The sequence below is a fragment of the Pagrus pagrus genome (assembly GCF_965226575.1).
Source record: "Pagrus pagrus genome assembly, chromosome: 4".
NCBI classification, from domain to species: domain Eukaryota; kingdom Metazoa; phylum Chordata; class Actinopteri; order Spariformes; family Sparidae; genus Pagrus; species Pagrus pagrus.
The window spans coordinates 32,656,083-32,676,381 of record NC_140188.1 but is presented as its reverse complement, the minus strand read 5'-3'; positions in this window follow the sequence as shown (position 1 = coordinate 32,676,381).

Here is a 20,299-nt window from a genome sequence, read left to right as displayed (position 1 = left end):
TGCTGGTGTAGGAAGCTAAGAATTTTGCTGGTGTAGAACAGCAGAACTTATTTTAGCCACATAAAAATGTTTCTGCGTTCTACGGTCTGTCCATCAATCTGTCCTGGTCATCAGATTGCTCTCATCGTGGAAAACATCGTATCATCGCGTCGGGGTTCCATACAACCTGTCGGGGTTTATTTCTCCATAACAACCTCCGAACTATACATTATCCCTTACATATCAGTACCAAGGCTTTCACCTAAGAGAGTACAGTTTGAATACAGTGTGTTTAAGGTTTAAAGGTGTTTTAAAGCTGGGGTTGAAAAAAAAACAAACTACATGTTTTTTTTTTTTACCCTCAGAGATTCACAGACAAACATCGGTGTTGTTGTATTGATGATACGATGTTTTCCACGATGAGAGCAATCTGATGACCAGGACAGATTGATGGACAGGTAGGCTGTCCATACAATATCTTTGAGCCGCTAAAATTGATTGGATGAAGTTATTACAGCCCTGTTGCTGCAACAGACCATTGCTTTTTTCCTTTTTATTCCATTTTATATTTTGATTGTTGTCTGGATGTTAAAGTCTGTGTAAAGCAAATTCAGCCATTTTCTTCTAAACACATTAAATAGGTTATAAATGTATTTCCTTAAAACATGTAAAAAGCCATTCAGCCATTTATAATTTAGTTATGGAGCTAGGCTGCCAAACTGTGTTTCAACATTTCTGTGTTCAGGATTTAATGGGCGGGTCAGAAATCATAGCCGCGTTACCATAAACCCCGCCCTGCTGCGGAAGCAGTATAAATACGTTCAGTGCATTAGCTTCGGTGGTTTTCCGCTAGCTCTCGAGTCTCGGATAGCATCGCTTATGATAGTCTGCAGCTAGCTAACCAGTCATGTCTCCTCCACGTAGCTCATGCATCTTTCCTGGATGCCACAGTGTGCGGGCCAGGGTAACGGCTCAGTTAGCCTATTTAAGTCTCCTACCGAGACAACGTAAGGAAATGGTGGATCGATGTTGTCAAGAGGAGCTACTGTGGAGAGTTCAAAATCACCACCAACACCAGTCTCTGCAGTGTCCACATTACCCCGATAGTTACAGCACGGCCACAGGCATTACGTGCCCGCCACCAAGCCTCTCCGTCCGCCGACAGCGGCTGCTACCATCACGGCCACAGGCATTACGTGCCCGCCACCGAGCCTCTCCGTCCGCCGACAGCGGCTGCTACCATCACGGCCACAGGCATTACGTGCCCGCCACCGAGCCTCTCCGTCCGCCGACAGCGGCTGCTACCATCACGGCCACCGGAGAGAGAGCACCTGCTGTCGGTGGCGGGCACGTAATGCCGGTGGCCGTGATGGTAGCAGCCGCTGTCGGCGTACGGAGAGGATGTGCCCGCCACCGATCCTCTCTGTCCCGCTGACAGCAGGTGCTCTCATCTCCGCCACCGGCATTACGTGCCCGCCACGATCTTCTCCGTCCCTGGCTTGCAGCCTCCCGTCCTGCCGACAGCGGCTGCTACTGTCACGGCCACCGGCACTACGTGCCCGCCACCGACGGCAGGTGCTCTCATCTCCGGTGGCGGGCACATAATGCCGGTGGCCGTGATGGTAGCAGCCGCTTTCGGTGGGACGGGAGGATGCAAGCCGGGACGGAGAAGATCGATGGCGGGCACATAATGGTGCCCGCCATCGATCCTCTCTGTCCCGCCGAAAGTAGGTGCTCTCATCTCCGCCACCGGCATTACGTGCCCGCCAGTGTAAGTGTGTGCTTATGTTATAAATATTGTATTCGTTTAATTAAATGCATTTTGCTGAAGGTGCAAATCCTGAAAGTGATTTTACATCGTGCCCATGTAATGTTAGCAAATGTTATTGCATTTAATCATGACATGATTTGGCCTGATTCCCTGAGCGAGTCCATCTGACAGCACAATGATAATCCACAGGTAATATTTTATGTGCACCAATATAGCTATGACAAGGAATTATATGTAGACTGGGGTTTAAATTACTGGGAAATAAATTACCATTCTGATGGAGCCTGTGAGGAACGAGGCTGAGCACTATCAGTGTCAGACTCAGAGTCAGTTTCTGGCTCTGATGGCTCAAACAGGTAGTGCTGGGTCCTTCAGATGATGCTGCTAGCACTAGCTTCCATTGTTGCTAGGCTACGTCCTTGTGCAGTACACAGAGGGCTCCCCTCCCGCGGTGGGCGTGGTTCCAGCGCCTCTAACTGACACGCCCCCAGCGTTTCACAGCAGAGAGAAGTGCTTGTTTTTCCATGATTTTGAGACCTAATTTTATATACTTTGCAATTTTTTTAATCTTTCAAATTTGGCTCAGTGGTCAATGATACATGTTACTGTGGTGTGACAAACTCATAACACATTTTTTTTGCTGCTTTACACGCACTTTAAGACATTTTATACAAATATAATAAAAAATGCTTCTGAACAGAATTACCAACCCAGCTTTAAGGTTGAAAGTAGTTATTTTCAGACAATGCCTGATCTACTCCCAAACCTAACCAAGTAGTTCTGGTGACTTTATTTTAAAAGTGTAACCAGACATTGCATGTTTATAATTGCTAACGTGACCATGGAATGAGAACATATTGTTTTCTCGGGTAGGTGAGTCCAAACATGATGGTGACATGGTTTGGTGTTACCGGGTGGGAAAACCATATTTAACTTTATCCTTCAAATGTTAAATTTTTTCTATTTGAACCACAACAAAAATGTTGCATCCAGCAGCACATAAATAGGAACTGTTCAAATATTTTTTTTTATGTTTGAGATATTTAAAAATGGTAAGATGATATGTGCAATGTGTGGCAACAGTCTGCTGTTTGACAAACTATTTTACATTCCATCAACCTGCTGGCGACACTAGATGAAAAGGATACATTGTCTTGGGGACACATTTGTGAGAAAAATGTCCCTATCTATCAAGCAGATGTTGAGCTATTTCCCGATGGGTAACCATAACATTTCATGGTAATCTATATTGAGTAAACTTCAGTCCGGACTATCCCAGGAACCATGGCTAAGAACAACTGATGTTTCAGGAAAGCCAATATACTGTCAAACTCTTCGCTGCCTTTCCTCAACACCAAGAAAACTCTGTAAAGAAAAGTGCTGAATCCTTAGCTTCAGGCTTGGGGCCCATAAAGCCCAGTAAAAACATGTCAAGGTCAGGTGTCTGACTTGTAAACTTGAGAGCTTTTGATTTTGTTGATCCAAGCACAGGTTGTAATATTACAGCTGTAGGATTGTAGAGCTCTCCTGCATGTCTCTCAAGACAAGCACACACACACACACACACACACACACACAAAAAAAAACAGTACTGGCTTTCAGGACTCCCTGCTGACCTCTCTAGAATAGACACACACCAACGAATACACCTGTTTGCTGCAGTCCTGCTCTGCGTGTCAGTGACCTTCTTCTTTAAATCCTTGAACTGTCCCATTTGAAGAGGATAAGCTACTTGTTTTTAATTTACTGAGGCTCCACCGGGACTGCAGCACCCAGTGGACTGTCAGTGTGTGGAATGTAGGCCATTCAAACTTGGCTTCAGCAGGCTAAAGGGTTTCTAGGTCATGTTCATAATCAATTTTTCAATAAATGTGGAGCTCCACTGAGGTTCATGTGACATCACTGAACACATACAGGACGAACATGCAGACATGACCTTATATGACATGTCATCTTAGGGGACCGATTTCAATCTCTTCGTAAATTACAACTTCAAGTGAACAACCCAGTTAATGTACATTTCTGCAAACCATGGACATGTTGAAACTTTACATTTGTTATGTTGCTTCTTTGGGTTTAGTTCTTAATTTTATGTTGTAACAATGCTGTGCTCTGCTCAGGTTTAAAGTACAAAAAAAAAATTGATAAGGGTCAATAAAAGATCATGTTTTGGCCTAAAATACCAGTTTTGTCGCCATGGTAGCAGATGTCCTATGGTTTTGTTCAAAACATCCAGCTGTGTTACCATGACAGGATTGGTCTCGTCACCACCAAGAGTATTCTTGGGATGTGGTGTGCAAAGCAACATCCTAGATATTTACCTCTGCCAAAAGAGGTTATGTTCTCGCCCATGTCCATTTGTTGGTTGGTGGGTTTGTTAGCAGGATAACACAACTCAGATTTCCATAAAACTTGTAAGGAGGATGGGTCTCTGCAAAGAATAGACCTCATTAACTTTTGGTGCTGATCCTGATAAAGCAACGGATCCAGGATTCTTTTTCTCACTTTCTTCAACACTGTCATAGAGCGTTGGCAAACCAAAGATGTTCTCATTCATGAATTATAACTTACCAATAAAGAATTAGTGAAAATGTCTCATCAGTTGGTCATTGTAACTTCTAAACACATTTATAAAGTCTGCATTATTAGAAAATGGTACACATCTTAGTTTAACCTCTGTAGCATCATATCCTTCCCGTGTGCTGTGTCATGAAAATAGAAAAGGCAAAGTGTCCTGGGATCCCCCTGGACAGGAGTGTTTACAATCATCAAATTCTCTGCAAGACACACACATATGCACACAAACACATATTGAGTATTTCATCCCACTGCAGCTGTGGGAGCTGTCCTGCTTCCCTCTGCCAACAGTCAGTGTCACCGAGCGTCAGCGGTTGTGGTGGTTTTTGAATTAACACTATGGCTCGGGGCATTTAGTGAACTTATTATGGAAAACCACGGCCCCCCCACCCCACCCCCCTTCTCTCTCTCGCTCTCTTTCTCTCTCTCTCACACACACACACACACCCTCCTGTCTTTTGATAAGGCTTGTACCCTTGTCAACAAGCACACAATTTAATTAGTGTTGATTGTTGTTGGCGTGTTCAATAGTTATTAATTAGAGCGGGGAGGGGTCCCAGTCTTGATTGCACGCCCGAAGCTGTGACGCACTGTTTTGTCTCACACTCTAGAATAACAGAGATGCTGTGAAAAATACTCCTTAATGTCTTTTTAACAAAGAACATATTATTAACAGCAAAATGTGTACAGGACATGTGCTACTAGTCATTTATTTTCAGCCAATGAAAAACATAAGGTAAGTCACTCTAGAATGGTATAGTTTACACAACATTGATTTTTTTGTCTACTTCAAGAACTTTCATTATTGCTGCAGTGTACTGTAGTACTCATCATTTTGAAAGTAAATGTGTGTACTAATGTAAAATGCTTTCTTTCATGAGTCTGTGAAACGTTGTTGATTTGAGCTTAACGACCAATCAAATTACAGCCCTCCCTTTAGTGATGCGGCAATGTGTTGATTGGCTGGAATTGAATATGCTTCAGTCCAAACCCCTTTGTTCCCTATTTACAGTGACAGGACTATGTACAAACACCAGGGTATGTGTGTGTGTTTTCAGTGCACATACAAGCGAGCAGTCACACAGCAGAAAATCAGATACTTGCTGAATTTGACAAAAGCTGTATTTGATTACAATCACAGACTGCACCTTTAAGTCAGCATGTTACATCAGTGCATCTAGGACAGACATAAATTCTAATATTCTAATTAGTATTCCTGACAGGAAAATACAGTATCAGGGTCATTTACAGCAGCTCTGACCAGGACTGTGACGACTGAGACACAGTAGGTTCTGATCGGGACAGGAGAGGGGTAAAGGAGAGGAGCGACAGGGAGGTTGCGCATCAGTTAGCGTCCACCTCCAGAGGCCTGAGCTCCGCATGAAACACTTTTATTTTAAGTAGAAAAAATGATGCGTGTACATAGGTACATGCTCTTCTCCCCAAGACTCAAACTATTCAATAGTCCAAAAGTATACTCTCAAATCCAAGTAATGTTAATTGTTCTTTTTAGATCTTCATGTGTGTCTGCTATACAGTATGTGCCGGCTGCATGTATGCAACATTTATGAGTTATTTATTTATTTTTTATTATTGACAGTCTAATTCGACCATGGCTAACAAAATGTTAGCCATGGTTTGAAACATGGGATGTTTTGTCAAAAATAAAGTACATTGAGTTATCAACTAAGATGTCATGGTAGTGTTTTTTCAATTAATATTAAATCTAATGAATCCTTAATTTTGAAATCAGTATGATCAACTCTATGTCTTTGACAAACAAAGTGTTGGGTGCAGAGAGTGGGCCAGAAGAACCTGGATCCTGCTCCAACACTTTGCCAAAAATTGCTTCCTGCAGAGTCCATTAGAGTCATAAAAAGTGCTCAAAGAAATCTACTGGAGTTGTGCAGAGTCTGTTGCAAAGGAGTTTATTGTGTTCTCTCAGACAGCAACCTCAATAAACTCCAGCTGATCCCGGGACGAGACTGAATTGGAGCTCTCAGGGCTCCTGGTTATTATACTCTTGGAGATCTTGAGGAGTCTCCACCTATTTTTTTTTTTAAAACACTCCCACTGATGTGTTTCTATTGGTGTATTTTCTAGCCTGAGATTCCAGGGGCTTCCTTATTGGTGTATTTTGCTAGCCTGGGAGCCTGATCTCATCCAATCCCTGATCCCATTATTTCCAGGAAGTTCCTAATGGCATTTTAAAAAAAGAAGGGCAAAAAATTGTGAGATTACAAGTGCATATGACTGGTAATACTTTCACTTTTCATACATAAATTATTAATAATAATAATTACGATTGATTTTTTTAATTAAAAAAAATATTAACATGGTAGATCAAATAAAATAAAATACATTTTATTTATGTAGCCCAAAATCACAATCACATTGCCTCAGTGGGTTTTACAATCTGTACAATGAACGATAAACTCTGTCCTTAGACCCTCGATTTGAGTGAGGAAAAACTGTTAAAGAGGGTGAAAAAAAAGATGGAAGAAACCTCAGGAAGAGTTATCATGATTTTTTTAAGTAAATCTTCAAAGGTCAATATAATACTTTTTTTTTGCCGATAATATATTATAAACAATATATTTTGTTTTTTTAGTTATGGCACATTTTGGGAGAGGAAAGATATTCCCAAGCTTTCTGAAAATACAATATGAAAATTAACTGCACCATTACTAGAATTGTGTTTTTCAAAATGTTTCCAACTCTGAGTTGCCATGAATACAATAGAATGGCCCATATCTTGTTTTATAGCTGTTTCTAAGGTCACAGTTCAGAAGTTAACAGAGAGTGCAGCAAGCTAACCTCTGTGTCTCTGTGTTTGTGTGTGTGTTTTTTGTCACTATGAAATCTACTGTGACCCTCAAACCATCGGTCATGAAGTCTTCCGTCCAGAGGAAACACAACTGCCGCCAGCTCTTCTTATCTCACACAACTGTCACTGAACGTTCCTGTCATTTTCACAAGATGTCTTCTTTTTTCTTTTACATTTTTTAGGCTGTTATAGGGGTCATTATACGAAAACGTGCCATTTACCATTCTTAATGTTTGATTTTCAAAGTACTGTTTTAAGTCTTTAAGCCCCTTTTTGGATGAAGTATATCCTTACCTTTCAGAAAAATGTGCCGTGCCATCTCAGGCCATCTTATTTTTTTATTTATTTTCACATATAATCAACATACATATGTCAGTAACAGGGTTGACAAAACACATATCAGTTACTGTTTGAAAAGGTTTTAAATCCAAATTTAAAACAAATCTGATATACAGTGAAAGATACAACCCCCCTTGTTACACTAAGTGTGTTTACAAAGTGAGAATATTGAGGATTTGACTTTTTTACATGAATGAATATGCTCATTTACAATTGACTCTTTCACAGCATCTTCTGTTTTAAGAAAACGTTATGAAAACAAAATAATAATACCACCATTTCTTTGAGTGGATTACTGGTCTCTTTTACTTAACATATACAATGAGTTGATTTTACATTTGTCTTTTCATTTTTTACATTATATTAGAATATTATACAAGTAACAGGGTTGACAACAGTTACCGTATTGGTTATACTGCTTGTTTAAGTTACAGTTATGGCTATAATCAAGTTATAATGGGACATTCCTAAATCTTTCATTCAACATGACTAATCTGAATCTAATCTAATCTAAAATAAAAAGATCTTAATCTATCTAAAAAGATAGATCAGTATAGGTCAGTAACCTCAACAAATTGTAGCCCGCCTATCAGTAGAATAAATAGAAAAACATGATATTTAGGTATGAAACCTGCAAAAACATGTAAATACTATTGGAAAGACAAGTATATTTTCATGTACACACAAAAGCATATACTTTCGTCAACCCTGTTACCCTAGAATGGTAACAGGGTTGACGAAAGTATATGCTTTTGTTACGGTAACAGGGTTGACGAAAAATGTTATTGGCAGCCATTACTAGCCATGTGGTAAATGTAATGACACCACATGGTGTGCATTCATGAGAGGCTTAAATGTTGTTATATATGTACATTTAAAATTTCAAACAAATAACTTTTTAAAGTATGCTTTTGTGGTAACAGGGCTGACACAATGAGCTCGTCCCCCCCTGTCAGACATTACATAACTCAAAGAATATTCATTAAAAAAAGAGGACACTCACTTGTTTTTTCACCATCAACTTCATAAAAGGCAGATGATTTCACTACCTGGAATGATGCAACTTTCGGAACAGTCCATTATCTCTGAAGGGGTGTTTTCATTGAAAGTAACAGGGTTGACAACAACCCAGGGACCCGAGTAAATTGTTTTTTTTTTCAACATTTAACACATAATAAGAATAAAATCCATTCATGAGTAATGAAACAACACTTGAGGCTTTATATAGGTTTAAGTTTTTATGTGATAGTTTGACTTTTTTGGCCTTACTAGCTAGTAAAGGTAGACAAATCATACTGTGGGACAGGCCATTTTTACATTTCTTGCAAGATGCTTTGCACAAAAAAGGGTTTAAAACTCTAAAAACAAATGAAAAAAACTTTTAATTAGTTTGTATGTTACTAGGCTTATCAAGGAAACTAAACTATATATATATATCTATATTATTTATTGTTTATTCAGATTTACTGAGCAGTTTTGTTGGAGGGACACAAAATGGCAAGTTTTCGTATAACCACCCATATATTGTTGAGTTGTGTACTTACATTATCCCAAATGTTCCAACAATGTTCAAACACTTTTCACTTTCCACCTCAGGGAGAGAGTCAGAGAGTGAGGAAGGAAATAAGATGTTCACAGTTTGCATAATCTGGTTGAAAATCATACACATTTTAAGTGCTTGAAGATCCAAAAAACAAAAATCATACAGAATGATCAAAGATGATATTGACACTTAATGTGTGCTGATTCACAGAGTCAACTCAAAAAGTTCCACCTTAAAAGATGCCGGTAGTGTATGTGAATTAATTTTATTCTTGTCAGTAATCTTGTCAGTGTTCGCTGATGGACAATGTAGTGGGGACACTGTTTCTCAGGGCTGGCTCTAGCCATTTTGGTGCCCTAGGCGAGAATAGGATTTGGATATCCATACTGTTACATCAATGCATTAAATCTGTTGTGACATTCTACTTCATATAGAGTAAGCACTGTACAAATAAGTTTTATTAAATTTGATTAAGACCGGCATTTCATTAGCAACAAGGTTTAACTGTCACATTCAGTAATAATACAAATAATAACAACAACAACAATGAAAACAATATTAAAACAGCAGTGTATCAGAGACCACAAATCATTCTCTGAACTTGCATGCTTCAGAGAGTGGTGTAGATGGCAGATTAGTGGGCCCTCCTTCCAGCAGCTGTTGGAGGCTTCTGCAAAAACATGTATCTGCAGCAGACAGAGAAGGACAAACGACTGCTGCAGCCTGCACACTACTACTGGCACCAGTGGGTCAACATAACACATTATTACATACTTGTGATTATGCATTAGTAAAATAAAAGAGGTTGCACTACAATTAAATAGTAACAAATGCCCAACAATTTGGATCGTCCATATTGGTCAAAGAATTTCAGCACAATGTCAAACACTGTAGGTAGGAGGAGGGACACTGAACAGCGGCAGCAGTTAACCAGACAGCAGCAACAGTTAGCCAAATAAGCTAACAGGCTTGACATTCACATGATTCATAAACATCTTTAGCAGCTAACATAACTTCATTATCTAGCATTATTAGCTAGTTTTGCTGTATTTTAATTTAAGCTAGCTAGTACAAATGAAACGTCTTTATACAACACAGTATTGTTTTTAATGATATAAAAGAAGACATACCTCTATAGTGGGGTTTCTTGTCCTCCTCCTCTTTTCTCCGTTTTCTAAATTGAGCACCTGAAGGCTCGGACCTTGAAATGTAACATGCTGGAGCCTAGGCAACCCCCTATATGGCCTATGTCAAGAGTCGGCCATGCTGTTTCTTAATCAACTGGCATGTCTTGTTACTAATCGATCGACATACAGTATACACTGATACCAAAATTTTATGTAAAAAGCTCAAATTGGACCATACTTGTCCCTGTGTTGATGTATCATATGCAGTGTATATGTAAGTGACCATGGAATTGTATTAATAAAAGGAATTAATTAACAACAACGCTTTAAGAATTATGATGATCTGTTAGTTGGAGTCCTACATGGAGGTTTTGAGAACATTTAGAGGAAGACCCAGTGCTCAGAAATGCAACATGCTTTATAGCAATCATACAATCACAAGTCAAACTCTGAGCCTTGCAAAATTTGGAATTGCACCTGATATTCATGCGCTGCATTAAATCCGGTCATGAAGTATTTTACTAAAACATCTGTATAACTATAAAACATTATACGTGTGTATTAAAGTAGTAGGCTACATTTACAATGTCATTTTATAAATTCAGTGTAAATGACTTGAACAATAATAGTGTTATGCAGGCAGTCTGATATCTGGCCCCTGCAGACTGTCAGGTTGTGTTTCTCCAAAAGTTTGTTCTGTTTCAGCTTTTTGCTACAGGTCTGCAGCATTTTCCAAAGAGTTCTTATTGTTGGTATTTTATCTAAGTAGGTATTTATAAAGTTACAGATCACCTGAACAGACAGCTAGAAAGTTCTTAAAGCACACATCAGTCACATTTGAAGCATCAGTTATCTGACACACTTCACTGAATTTCATGATGTATTTTCTCATATGAAGGATTCAGTTTGCTTGAGGTATAATATTATGTAAACAATATATGTGTTAAAATGTTGTTCTTGGTGATTCCTATTCCTGGTAAACCTATCTAATGATCAATCGCTTAAACTGGGTCAAGAAATCTCTGTTGGATGTAAGTCCAATATTCACTGTCATTTTAGCTCTGGTGTGGTCTCCAGAGAAAAGTATAGGACTTGCTAGCTGCCAAATGTTAAAACAGGTGAAAATTAGTGAGATTTCTGTTTATTGTGTATAAGATTTCCAGTGTTTTGTTTGGTCATTAGGTATAGCCACAGCTTAATTTCATATGATTACTTAATTTTGTCAATGGTTTTGTATGCCTTCAAATCAACAAAGGGGTGTGGGAAAACAATACTGTATAATACAATCTAGAAATGCTAAAAAAACAAACAAAGAAAACAAAACAAAAAGAACAATATGTGGACATGGCGTCGGTATCAAAAGTCTTTCTGCCAACCTGGGTCTGACTCCCCCTCCGTATTGTATGGCTCCCCTGGAGCTGCACTCGTATTGACCGCTCTACCCGTGCTTCGGGGCTGACACTTCATCAAGAGGCCTTGTGATAGAGCAGGAGTGACGAGGACCATCCTCCCCCCTCCGCCTCTTCCTCTCCGTCCTGCTCTTGATGTGCCTTTTGTTTGGTGCCTAATGACAGCTGTGATGGAACCGTCATGCTCTGTGATCACACCGGCCCGCAGCCAGGCCTTCTTTCTGCTGCCGCCACCCCTCCGCTCATTCTCCGTCTCTGTACACTGCCAGCAAGAGACAGAGAGAGCTCTGAAGGTCAGACACAACCTTGCAATCCCACCTTATCACCCCTGATGTAAGGTGGCACCGTACCAAATCTCATTTTAGAGATCTAGTTTGTTTTGTAAAATATGCGTGTGTGTATATTTATGTTTATGTATATGCTGCCATAAGCTGCAGACAGGAAGGCCCAGTGGCTAAAAATATCATTTTCTCTGTCCCAGGAATTGTCTGGAGGGTTCATTGGAAACTTGTGCAGCTGGGTGCGTTTCCTGCTGTTTGCCTGAACACATACCCTCATTCGGAGACGGTGTGCAGCTCTGCCTATTAAAATGTAAATTCCCTCTCGGTGCAGTGGCGGTAGCAGCAGCGGCGACGGCAGCAGGCAAACTCAGACTGGGATGCAGCGGGGAAGGAAGGGGAAGCTTGTGGGGGTGAGAGGTGTACGCGCTATAGGCAGGATCTGTCTTTCACCATGCAGCGGCTTCCAGATAGGCAGCATGTGGCTGTATGCTCCGCTGCTGGGGCCTTTAGCAGATTTCAGGAAGCTCAGGATGGAAACAAAAGTTGACTGGGCCATAATGCAAGCCCACTGCAATAGACTTAATTTTATGCCTTTATGTCTCTTTTCCATGTTGTATCTATTTCTCCATTTCTTAATTCGTATTTATATGGCTTTGGCCAATCAAAACATTTCTAGGTGCAGTTTATAATAATGCTATATACTGTAAATAAAGTATTAAAACCTATTTTAAGTCATTAACAGTCTTTGACTTCATGATTTAGAGGTACATTGTATTACAGTGTTATATCTGGAAATTGAGGAGCTATGCTTGCAAAATAGGCATTCTTGATTTATCAAATTTTCCAGTCTATTGTTGAGTCAAAGTCCTTGTTTTAAATGACCTGTCAGTCAATTCCAGAGTAATGGAAGGTTCCAACCCTGTCTTTGAAATTAGCTGGTAGTGCTGCTTCTTGTTTACATTGGATCATGTACTTTCAATGTAATGCAGTGATGGTGTTTTCATGTCATGGGCTACTTATGATTTTAATGAAGACATTTAACACATTTATATTGCTTACAAGATACGCCACTCACTCAGTACTTATTTTCAAGAAGGTCCTGACAAGTCATTGCATTATGCCTCACTGACGATTCGGTGTGAATACAAATGAAATAAATAAATCCAAAAATAACACATAGAAAAGAATAATAAAAAACATCCAGTATGTAAAATAATATGTTGATTGTTATGACTCTAATTTCAAAAGTATACAAGGCTAGTTATTCAACAACAAAGATGTGAACATTGAATGATGGATTCATATACCACTAATTGTTAAACATTGTCAATATACTATGCACACACACAAAGACACACAGTCATGTACAATAAACACACATATACATGCATGCACACAGTCTGTTTTCTGTTGTTTTTATGCTGAGTCTGTCTGTGTATTTGTTTAGTTGTCAGAACCTGAATTTAAAAGTCTAACCAGGGACAGGGCCTTTCGATGCAGAACATGTGTAACTTAAAGTTACAGAATTCTAAATGAAGAACAAGAACCCCAGGAAGCTCAATCAGACAAAATGTAAAATGTTATTATAGAATTGCTGAAATGCTAGGCAAATGTCATTGAGCTATCCAAACAGCTCTCCTTTAAGGATTGGCTACATTCATTAAAAAAACGTATTTCTCCCGAAATAAATATATCAAATGTCACACTTGCTATGGAAAACTCATAATCTCAAAAATCTTATACAACAGAAATTGCAACACTTGTGTTTTTGTTAGGATACCTGTTTATATGATACAGACTAGGTCCAAGTATGAAACTGTATTGTATCCAGCTATCACAATGGTCTTACTTTTTTATTTTTCAATATCATTGTTTTGATTTTAAAATTGAATTTTGATTTTTTTTCTCTTATCTTTTCTCTAATATAAACATATTATCTCTGTAATTTGTGTTCTTTTGATTTAAAGGCTAATGTTAATGTTTCTGTAACTTTTGTTATGATGACAGCCATCCAGCATTCAAACAGAATGGAACACGACATTGACAAAAATATCAATTCAGTTGTTTATCAAGACATACAGTATTAAATAATTGTGCATAGCCTTGTTTCCATTCATAGTTTGAATTACCAGCCGGATTACATTATGCCCTCAGCTCAGCTCAGTCTCCAATGGCCAAACTGCTGAATGATAAGAATGTATTGTATAACTGTAAACTGAATGTAAACCAGTGTTACAGTTGGCTGACATTGCCTGGAATCATGTCTGAGTTCTCAGTGTGTAACACTAGATGGAGCTGTGATCATACTGCAGGCAGCTCACAGGGTATGACATGGTGCAGTGGCCACTTTCACAAGCTCCATCTACATGCTTGAGACAAGAAATTCAGCTGGTGGATCCTGCTGTCGGCCATTGTGCATAATGTCTTTGCTTCTTGTATCTGACCATTTTTCAAGAAGCAACTGTAAAATATAGAACGAAAGAAAAAATATGTGAAATGTAAAATAAAATGTCAATTTATTTGAAATTATTTCAGTGAGGTCTCAGAGGGTGCAGAGTCTTGTGGCACAATTGCCTGAATCAGAAAGAATGTGATGGTATTCACATGATACAGAAGGCGGCATTGCTTTAGCAGTTACAAGCTGATTTTAAGGTGCAAATCTTGGGCAAGTTGTTCATTGATTAATTTTTTATTCATAAACAAACTGAATAAACAAACAAACAAACTTGTGACTGAATAAACTACAGGAAAAAATGACCTTAAAGGACAGCACAATTTTCAAGCACAGAAAGAGCACTAAAAAGAGTTACTAATGACATCCTCATGTGTGCCAACAATAGTGACTGTTCCATCCTGTTCCTGCTTGACCTAACTGCAACTTTAGATGCCATTGACTATTCCATCCCTAATTGAACACCTACACAAGTTAGTTGGTATTTCAGACTCGGCTCTAAATTGGTTCAGATCCTACCTCTTCAAACAGAAATTTTCATGTTACACTCAATGACATTCAGTGCTTTTTAGCTCCTCCACACTGTGATGTTCCACAGGGCTCTATCCTGAGTCCAATACCTTTCTCCATATAAATGCTACCTCTACGCAGTCTGATTAGTTGTGCAGATGATTTGCAGTCATATCTCTACGTGAAACTCAACAATATGAGCAACATTGCCACTCCCCATCTCTGCCTGGACGCAATTGAGAACAGGATGTCATTCAATTTCCTACAGCTGAACCCAGACAAAAAAACGAGGTCCTTCTCATAGGCCCAATAAGTTTGTTCCTGAAGTGTCTTCCTGCATTGGCCCTCTGTCCACCTATGTCAAACCTTCCATAAGAAACCTTGTAATAATCTTTCACCAAAACTGCAACCTTGACCAATTTATCACCAAACTTATACAGACCAGCTTTCTCCAACTCAGGAAGCCAAAATCAAACCCATGCTTTCCACTAGAGATCTTGAAGTCCTTATCCATTCACAAGTTTTCTCACGCCTCAATTATTGTAACGCCTTATTCGCTTGCCTCAATCAAGCAGGCTTCTACTGCCTTCAAGGCATTCAAAACACAACAGCCAGATAACTCACTAGTACCCATCGCAGGTCACATATCACTCCAATCCTTGCATCTCTTCACTGGCTTCCCATGAAATATGTAATTGATTTCAAGATACCGCTCACTTACTTGCTCTACATGCGGCCTTGCTTTTCCGTCTGTAAATCATGTATTTTAATTATTTATTGTGCCTGTCATGTTTACATTTTTACATATATATGTTGTTATTTTCCTTCGATTGTAACCTGTAAAGCACTTTGTAACCTGGCAAAGTACTTAAAACCGCTTCCGTGGTCGTTCCAGCTATTAAAGGTGTCACACACGCACACACACACAAACACATTTAGCTTTATCATTTAACAATTTTTGTGAACCTTATTTATTCATACTATTGACCTAACTGCACCACACATGACAATTACAGGATAATGGTAAATGCTGAAATGTGTTACAGTAACATGTAAGTGTTATACGGAGGCAACTAGACTTTCTTGAGTTTCTTGAAGATGTTTCACCTCTCATCCATTAATGTTGTTGCTCATTTATTTCCATCTGTCAGAGAAATAGTCTTATTTCATCTTTTAGTTTTCATAGTTTCACTTAAAAGAAATGTTGCTGCAGTGTGCAGATAAGCAGAACATCATTACATTACATTTAAAATCACTTCCAATAACAAAATAAATCAGCACCTGAAAATGAGAAATATTTAGAGTAAATATAAAGAGCAAGTTATCAACTATTCCTCAGGTTTGTGGTTTGTCTGAGCCCCAAATTGTTTTCCATGTAGGGTTAAAATTTTTAGCTATCTTTGAACAAAAGCATCTGCCAAATAAATGTAATAAACATGTATGCAAACTGTAGAAATAATGGTTACATTGTGACAACAAAGATACAATTTATGCATTTAGGGAGTCCGTATTGGTCAATGGGTAATATAAAAGGTTGTTTATGTAAATGTTAGCTTGTTCTCACTCCCAGCGCGTTAAATACAGCAGCCTGGTCAGTGGCCCTAAGCTTAAAGTACCCCTCTATGTCACTTTTTTAAGTGCCCCTCTAGTGCAGAAGCATAAAGAGCGGGGGAGGGTCAGGGCTGTTGGATGGGCTATACTGTGGACTTTCCTTCTGAAGACCAGGATTTGTGTCCCTTTGGTGACCAAGAATCCAGACTGATTTTTTAGTAAGTTATTTTACGTAAGTAAGTTAATGAACGTAAATGACACAACTTATGTTACGTGACTGACTTAGTTGCGTCACTTATGTATTGTAATGTGAATTACATTGCTGACGTAATGTTTTCTGCTGTAAATCAAAAGACTAAACATTGTTAGTATCCCAAAGTATGATCTTTTCCTAAACCTAACCATGTAGTTTTGGTGCCTCACCAAACTGCAACCGTTTGACAATGTTAATGACATTCCAAAAGCCAGAATATTTCATAATATAGTAACTGTTTGTCAGCAAGCTTTATTATGAAAGTCTTACTGGACGTTGCATATTATGTATTATTGCTAACTTGATCGTGGTTTCCTTCACATGCAGTACTGACTCTCGAGGGATAGGTAGAGCATTATAGTTTGAAAACTAAAGGCCACTGACCAAGCTGCTGTATTTGACGAGTTGGGAGTGAGAACGCAAATGTTGTGGCTGTGACAGTTCATTCATTATCATGATGTTACATATTACACGATACAATTATTTGAATGAACATGCAAAAAATGATTCACAGTTCAGAATACGCCATCATTTTCACAGACGACACACAGTATGTGCCCCAGACTTCCCAGAATTCACCTGTGTGGATTTAACAGGAAATTTGTGCGCAAGTTCAATTTATTTTTTTGCTCATTACTTAATTATAGTACATAATATCATAGATGATGAAATAAATGACTAGAGTATGAAACTGTGAGTGCACCTTGTCCTGGCTCTTACAGACTGCACCTTGCCTTCAGTGTCTGACCATGTTCTGAATTACAAGTTTGCTTAAAGTCCCCATAATGAAATAAGATCTGTGGAGGCAATTGCTTTCTCAATACTGATTAGCTCACACTGTGTCTTAAAACTACTGCCTGAACGGGCAGGAACTAACACACATGTGAGTTGGTTTCCTCTGATGAAGAGGTAACAACCAAAGGACCTGGCTGCTTTTACTGAAATAATAACATATTGAAAAATCTAGTGCAAAATCTATTTCAGTAAGTAAAAAAAAAGCAAAAACAAAACAAAACAACTAACATGTATTTAGTTATTTTCTTTGCTTTTCCCAGTTTTCAGGGGAAGAAATTGTGATAAAGCCAACATCAATCTTGATGAGTCCCGTATCTGTTAGCATGTTCATAAAACTGCCACTGTACACTCTTGGTCTGAAGTTTACATACACTTGTAAAGAACTTGTATATCATGGCAGTCTTGAGTTCCAATGGTTTCTACAACTGTCATGTATCTGTGATGGAATGAGTGAACCCATGTACTTTGTCATAAAAAACATTCATGAAGTTTGGTTCAATAAGGAATTTATCATAAGTTTTCAGAAAATGTGACCAAATCTGCTGGCTCAAAAACATACAGTAATTCTAATATTTGGTTAAATGTCCCTTGGCCATTTTCTCCTCAATTAGGCGTTTTTGATAGCCATTCACAAGCTTCTGGTAGTCCTCTGGCACAGACTTGTTTCAATGGGTTCAAGTCAGGACTTTGTGAAGGCCATTCCAAAGCCTCAATTCTAGCCTGATTGATCCATTCCTTTACCACTTCTGATGTGTGTTTGGATCATTGTCCTGTTGGAACACCCAACTGCACCCAAGAGCCAATCTTCTGCTGATGATTTTAGGTTTTCCTGAAGAATTTGGAGATAATCCTCCTTCTTCATTATTCCATTTACTTTCTTTAGAGCACCAGATCCACTGGCAGCAAAACAGCCCCACAGCATAATACTACCAGCACCATGCCTGACAGTAGGTATGGTGTACTTAGATTAAAGGTCTCACCTTCTTGCCTCCAAACATATTGCTGCTCATTGTGGCCAAACAACTCAATTTTTTTTTGATCTGACCACAGAGTTTTCCTCCAGAAGGGTTGTTCTTTGTCCATGAGATCAGCAAAAAACTTCAGTCGAGCTTTAATGTGCTGCGTCTGGAGCAAGGGCTTCTTTCTAACAGCATCCTCTCAGCTCATGTTGATGCAATAAACGCTTGACTGTGGACACTGACATCTGTCTTCCAGCAGCTGCCAATTCATTATGTACTTGCCTTTTGGTGGACTCTTGGCCATCCTGACCAGTTTTCTCTCAGCAGCAGGTGATAGTTTGTGTTTTCTGATCATGGCAGTGACACAACTGTGCCATGCACTTTATATTTATAAACAGTTGATCTTGGGACCTGTAACTGCTTTGAAATTGTTCCAAGTGACTTAACTGACTTGTTCAAATCAATAATGAACTCTTTCAGATCAATGCTGAGCTCCTTAGACTTTCCCATTGTAGTGTTTGTGGCTGGGTCTAATGGGTGATGGGTGTATCAAACAAACCCCACTGAAATGGGCCCAGAAAAGTCACCAGCTGTTATCAATCATAATCACTCAGGAGAAGTTAAGAGGCCATGCTACAAAGCAAACTTGATTGACACAGCTTTCTATAATAACCTAAATTGATCATTCAAGTTGCTGTATGTATATTTTTGACCGAGCAGAATTGGTCACATTTTCAGAAGACCTACAGTATAATAAATTCATTATTGAACCAAACGACAAAGTAGTATTTAACCAAGTTCAAGTTCAACCAATTTACGTGGCCCACTGACCTCCTCCCTCCCTCTGGTTGTCCAGCAGGACCACCAGGGCACCAAGGGGTGTGTGGCACTGAAGGACAGCTGAGAACAGACACTCTGCCATGGGCACAGGTCACACTGATCTCCCTCCTTCTCGTTGTCCAGCAGACTAACATTACCAGAGCCAAGGAGAAGGCTCTGCCGTAGTGATTCCCGAGGGGACCAGGACAAGGAATCAAACTTCATAGACACAAAGTGGTGGACCTGAAGATTACAGATCTAATATGTGTGCGGCAGATTAAACGAAGGACATAAAGAGTTGAAGCTAGGAAGAGTATCACCATCACAGAGATCTTTGAAATGATACCTATTCTACCCCAAAGAGGCAAGTCTAAAATGGATGGAGTAAATAGGTGGTTATTGCTGCCAAGCTTTCCTCAGCTTTAAAAATGACGGCAAAACTGTATCCATATCTTTAAAGTGGACAGCACCAAAGGGTTTGAGGAGTGGGGGGAGGGAGAAAGAGGGAGAGAGGTGCAAACCAATGCAAACAGGGAGGACGAGTGGCATTATTGCGCTCTAGGATACACCAAGTAGCTTCAGGATTTTTCAGCCAGCAAACAAGTTTTTGTATGTTGGCAGCCAAGTATAGTGCATAAAATAAGGGAGTGCAAGACTGCCACTGTTCTTTGGCATCTGTAAAATGGCTTTGCTGATTCTAGGGACCTCTCCCACCAAAATAAATGTTGTAATATCCAGATATATATCCTGATCCTGAAAATAACCCTTAGGTATAAATTCAGGAAGGCATTGAAAGACATACAAAAACCTAGGTACGATGTTCATTTTAACACATTGTCCTTTTCCTGACAGTGAGAGGGGCAGACTGCTCCAAAGCTGGAAATCTGACTTCATGTTAGCTACGTGTGCAAAGTTGGCCTAAAATATTGAAGGCTATTGTGCTAGTAATCTTTAAACAAATGAAAAGGAATTGAAGATTGTTTGAAAAACCTGAAAATGATTCCAAAATCCCTTAGGATGGACTGAATTACAGGGATCGAAGATGCTGGGTTCGTTATATGAAGCAGAAGATCATCTGCATAAAGGGGGGTATCCTTAGATATAATC